Source organism: Aegilops tauschii, chromosome 2, assembly GCF_002575655.3.
Source record: "Aegilops tauschii subsp. strangulata cultivar AL8/78 chromosome 2, Aet v6.0, whole genome shotgun sequence".
In the NCBI taxonomy this organism is placed as follows: domain Eukaryota; kingdom Viridiplantae; phylum Streptophyta; class Magnoliopsida; order Poales; family Poaceae; genus Aegilops; species Aegilops tauschii.
Window position 1 is genome coordinate 313,668,776 of NC_053036.3, and position 5,912 is coordinate 313,674,687.

Genomic DNA, 5,912 nt, shown 5'->3' on the forward strand with positions numbered 1-5,912 from the left:
GGACAGCCTGAACTGCTACATGGGGGGCTCTACTATGACATGTGCCGCTACTTACTTGGCCATGGTTCATACTTGCAGAGAGACCGATCGACCAGTATGTACGTACACGTTCCGACAAGACAGACAAGGGTATGTACGCTTCGACCGGGTGGGTCCCAGCTGTCAGGGAGGATAAGGACGCACTTCCTTGCGTGCGAAGATATAGCTGCTGGGTCCCAGCTGTCAGGGGGGATTTTTTTGCCCGTAATAAGGACACACTTCCTTGCGTGCGAAGATGTAGCTGGTGGGTCCCAGCAGTTAGGGGGAGAAAACATTATTTTTCAAGGTAAAAAGGATGCAGTTGCATGCATGCGTCCATGGGCGTGGTGCGTCCCCACTGTCAGCCTCTCACGTACAGTCATCTTCCGATGACTCTCGGTTGTTGACCACATTGACCACACCGTGCCGAGCGCACCAAGGCCGGTGGACGATGGCGAGGCCCCAGACTGGAACGACCCGGAGATAAGGAAGACGCGACAGTGGAGTCGCGGATGGAGAGGAGTGGGAAACTTGACTGGTTTGGGTGTGCGGTAGCACTGCCGCCCACAGGAGACAAGAGCAAGAACAGAGGTTGAAGAAGGAGCACGACTGTTGGATTAACATCCAATGGTCCAGCTGCTAGAATCATTTGTTGATTAAGTTGACAAAGCCCTGCGTACACGTCTGCTTAGTAGGCCCACAAGTCAGCCACCAAATCTGCTGGGTCTTAGCTGTCATTGGGAGGAATGGTTTTTTCGCATAACTAGGAGGCACTTCCTTTCGTGCGAAGATACAGCCGGTGGGTCCCAGCTGTCAGGGGGAGGAAACAACTTAATAAGGAGGAACTTTCCTTGCGTGCGACCATGGACCTCGTGGGTCTCAGCCGTCAGGCTCTCCGCTACTACCTCTTGAGCACTGCGTTGGTTTTCCCTTGAAGAGGAAAGGGTGATGCAGTAAAGCAGCGTAAGTATTTCCCTCAGTTTTTGAGAACCAAGGTATCAATCCAGTAGGAGGCCACGCACGAGTCCCTCACACCTACACAAACAAATAAAATCCTCGCAACCAACGCAATAAAGGGGTTGTCAATCCCTTCACGGTTACTTACGAAAGTGAGATCTGATAGATATGATAAGATAACATTTTTGGTATTTTTATGATAAAGATGCAAAGTAAAGAAAGCAAAAATAAAAACGGCGTCAGAAATAGCTAAGTGATGGAAGATTAATATGATGGAAAATAAACCCGAGGGCCATAGGTTTTACTAGTGGCTTCTCTCGAGAGCATAAGTATTATGGTGGGTGAACAAACTACTGTTGAGCAATTGACAGAATTGAGCATAGTTATGAGAATATCTAGGTATGATCATGTATATAGGCATCACGTCCGCGAAGAGTAGACCGACTCCTGCCTGCATCTACTACTATTTCCACACATCGACCGCTATCCAGCATGCATCTAGAGTATTAAGTTCAAAAGAACAGAGTAACGCTTTAAGTAAGATGACATGATGTAGAGGGATAAACTCATGCAATATGATATAAACCCCATCTTGTTATTCTCAATGGCAACAATACAATACATGCCTTGCTGCCCCTACTGTCACTGGGAAAGGACACCTCAAGATTGAACCCAAAGCTAAGCACTTCTCCCATTGCAAGAAAGATCAATCTAGTAGGGCAAACCAAACTGATAATTCGAAGAGACTTGCAAAGATAACCAATCATACATAAAAGAATTCAGAGAAGATTCAGATATTGTTCATAGATAAACTTGATCATAAACCCACAATTCATCGGTCTCAACAAACACACCGCAAAAGAAGATTACATCGAATAGATCTCCACGAGAGAGGGGGAGAACATTGTATTGAGATCCAAAAAGAGAGAAGAAGCCATCTAGCTAATAACTATGGACCCGAAGGTCTGAGGTAAACTACTCACACATCTTCGGAGAGGCTATGGTGTTGATGTAGAAGCCCTCCATGATCAATGCCCCCTCCGGCGGAGCGCCGGAAAAGGCCCCAAGATGGGATCTCACGGGTACAGAAGGTTGCGGTGGTGGAATTAGGTTTTTTGCTCTGTATCTTGTAGTTTGGGGGTACGTAGGTATATATAGGAGGAAGAAGTACGTCGGTGGAGCAACGTGGGGCCCATGAGGGTGGAGGGCGCGCCTGGGGGGGGGTCCAAGTCCTCTGGATCACGTCCGTTCCGAAAATCACGTTCCCGAAGGTTTCATTCCGTTTGGACTCCGTTTGATATTCTTTTTCTGCGAAACTCTGAAATAGGCAAAAAACAGAAATTCCGGGCTGGGCAACCGGTTAATAGGTTAGTCCCAAAAATAATATAAATGAAGGAAATATGCCCTAGAGGCAATAATAAAGTTATTATTTATTTCCTTATACCATGATAAATGTTTATTATTCATGCTAGAATTGTATTAACCGGAAACATGATACATGTGTGAAGACATAGACAAACAGAGTGTCACTAGTATGCCTCTACTTGACTAGCTCGTTAATCAAAGATGGTTATGTTTCCTAGCCATAGACAAAGAGTTGTCATTTGATTAACGGGATCACATCATTAGGAGAATGATGTGATTGACTTGACCCATTCCGTTAGCTTAGCACTTGATCGTTTAGTATGTTGCTATTGCTTTCTTCATGACTTATACATGTTCCTATGACTATGAGATTATGCAACTCCCGTTTACCGGAGGAACACTTTGTGTGCTACCAAACATCACAACGTAACTGGGTGATTATAAAGGTGCTCTACAGGTGTCTCCGATGGTACTTGTTGGGTTGCCGTATTTCGAGATTAGGATTTGTCACTCCGATTGTCGGAGACGTATCTCTGGGCCCACTCGGTAATGCACATCACTTAAGCCTTGCAAGCATTGCAACTAATGAGTTAGTTGCGGGATGATGTATTACGGAACGAGTAAAGAGACTTGCCGGTAACGAGATTGAACTAGGTATTGAGATACCGACGATCGAATCTCGGGCAAGTAACATACCGATGACAAAGGGAACAACGTATGTTGTTATGCGGTTTGACCGATAAAGATCTTCGTAGAATATGTGGGAGTATGAGCATCCAGGTTCCGCTATTGGTTATTGACCGGAGACGTGTCTCGGTCATGTCTACATAGTTCTCGAACCCGTAGGGTCCGCACGCTTAAAGTTCGATGACGGTTATATTATGAGTTTATGTGTTTTGATGTACCGAAGGTAGTTTGGGGTCCCGGATGTGATCACGGACATGACGAGGAGTCTCGAAATGGTCGAGACGTGAAGATTGATATATTGGACGACTATATTCGGACACCGGAATGGTTCCGGGGGTTATCAGATATATAGCGGAGTACCGAGGGTTACCGGAACCCCCCGGAGGTTATTGGGCCTCATGGGCCCAAGTGGTGGAAGAGGAGAGGCGGCCAAGGGGCAGCCGCGCGCCCCTCCCCACCAAGTCCGAATTGGGCAAGGAGGGGGGCGGCGCCCCCCCTTTCCTTTCCCCCTCTCTCTCCTTCCCTCTCCTCTCCTACTCCAACATGGAAGGGGGGAGTCCTACTCCCGGTGGGAGTAGGACTCCTCATGGGGCGCGCTAAGGGTGGACGGCCCCCTCCCCCTCCTCCACTCCTTTATATACGGGGAGGGAGGCATCCCCTAGATACACAACAATTGATCCCTTGGATCTCTTAGCCGTGTGCGGTGCCCCCCTCCACCATAATCCACCTCGGTCATATCGTAGCGGTGCTTAGGCGAAGCCCTGCGTCGGTAGAACATCATCATCGTCACCACGCCGTCGTCCTGACGGAACTCTCCCTCAAAGCTCGGTTGGAGCGGAGTTCGAGGGACGTCATCGGGTTGAACGTGTGCTGAACTCGGAGGTGCCGTGCGTTCGGTACTTGATCGGTTGGATCGTGAAGACGTACGACTACATCAACTGCGTTGTGCTAACGCTTCTGCTTTCGGTCTACAAGGGTACGTGGACACACTCTCCCCTCTTGTTGCTATGCATCAACATGATCTTGCGTGTGCGTAGGAAATATTTTGAAATTACTACGTTCCCCAACAGTGGCTTCTGAGCCTGGTTTTATGCGTAGATGTTATATGCACGAGTAGAACACATGTGAGTTGTGGGCGATACAAGTCATACTGCTTACCAGCATGTCATACTTTGGTTCAGCGGTATTGTTGGATGAAGCGGCCCGGACCGACATTACGCATACGCTTACGCGAGACTGGTTCTACCGACGTGCTTTGCACACAGGTGGCTGGTGGGTGTCAGTTTCTCCAACTTTAGTTGAATCGAGTGTGGCTACGCCCGGTCCTTGAGAAGGTTAAAACAGCACTAACTTGACGAACTATTGTTGTGGTTTTGATGCGTAGGTAAGAACGGTTCTTGCTCAGCCCGTAGCAGCCACGTAAAACTTGCAACAACAAAGTAGAGGACGTCTAACTTGTTTTTGCAGGGCATGTTGTGATGTGATATGGTCAAGACATGATGCTATATTTTATTGTATGAGATGATCATGTTTTGTAACCGAGTTATCGGCAACTGGCAGGAGCCATATGGTTGTCGCTTTATTGTATGCAATGCAATCGCCCTGTAATGCTTTACTTTATCACTAAGCGGTAGCGATAGTCGTAGAAGCAATAGTTGGCGAGACGACAACGATGCTACGATGGAGATCAAGGTGTCGTGCCGGTGACGATGGTGATCATGATGGTGCTTCGGAGATGGAGATCACAAGCACAAGATGATGATGGCCATATCATATCACTTATATTGATTGCATGTGATGTTTATCTTTTATGCATCTTATCTTGCTTTGATTGACGGTAGCGTTATAAGATGATTTCTCACTGAATTTCAAGATAAAAGTGTTCTCCCTGAGTATGCACCGTTGCCAAAGTTCGTCGTGCCCAGACACCACATGATGATCGGGTGTGATAAGCTCTACGTCCATCTACAACGGGTGCAAGCCAGTTTTGCACACGCAGAATACTCAGGTTAAACTTGACGAGCCTAGCATATGCAGATATGGCCTCGGAACACTGAGACCGAAAGGTCGAGCGTGAATCATATAGTAGATATGATCAACATAGTGATGTTCACCATTGAAAACTACTCCATTTCACGTGATGATCGGTTATGGTTTAGTTGATTTGGATCACGTGATCACTTAGATGATTAGAGGGATGTCTATCTAAGTGGGAGTTCTTAAGTAATATGATTAATTGAACTTAAATTTATCATGAACTTAGTACCTGATAGTATTTTGCATGTCTATGTTTGTTGTAGATAGATGGCTCGTGCTGTTGTTCCGTTGAATTTTAATGCGTTTCTTGAGAAAACAAAGTTGAAAGATGATGGTAGCAATTACACGGACTGGGTCCGTAACTTGAGGATTATCCTCATTGCTGCACAGAAGAATTACGTCCTGGAAGCACCGCTAGGTGCCAAACCTGCTGCAGGAGCAACACCAGATGTTACGAACGTCTGGCAGAGTAACGCTGATGACTACTCGATAGTTTAGTGTGCCATGCTTTACGACTTAGAACCGGGACTTCAACGACGTTTTGAACGTCATGGAGCATATGAGATGTTCTAGGAGTTGAAGTTAATATTTCAAGAAAATGCCCGGATTGAGAGATGTGAAGTCTCCAATAAGTTCTACAGCTACAAGATGGAGGAGAATAGTTCTGTCAGTGAGCATATACACAGAATGTCTGGGTATAACAATCACTTGATTCGACTGGGAGTTAATCTTCCGGATGATAGCGTCATTGACAGAATTCTTCAACCACTGCCACCAAGCTACAAGAGCTTCGTGATGAACTATAACATGCAAGGGATGGATAAGACGATTCCCGAGCTCTTCGCAAT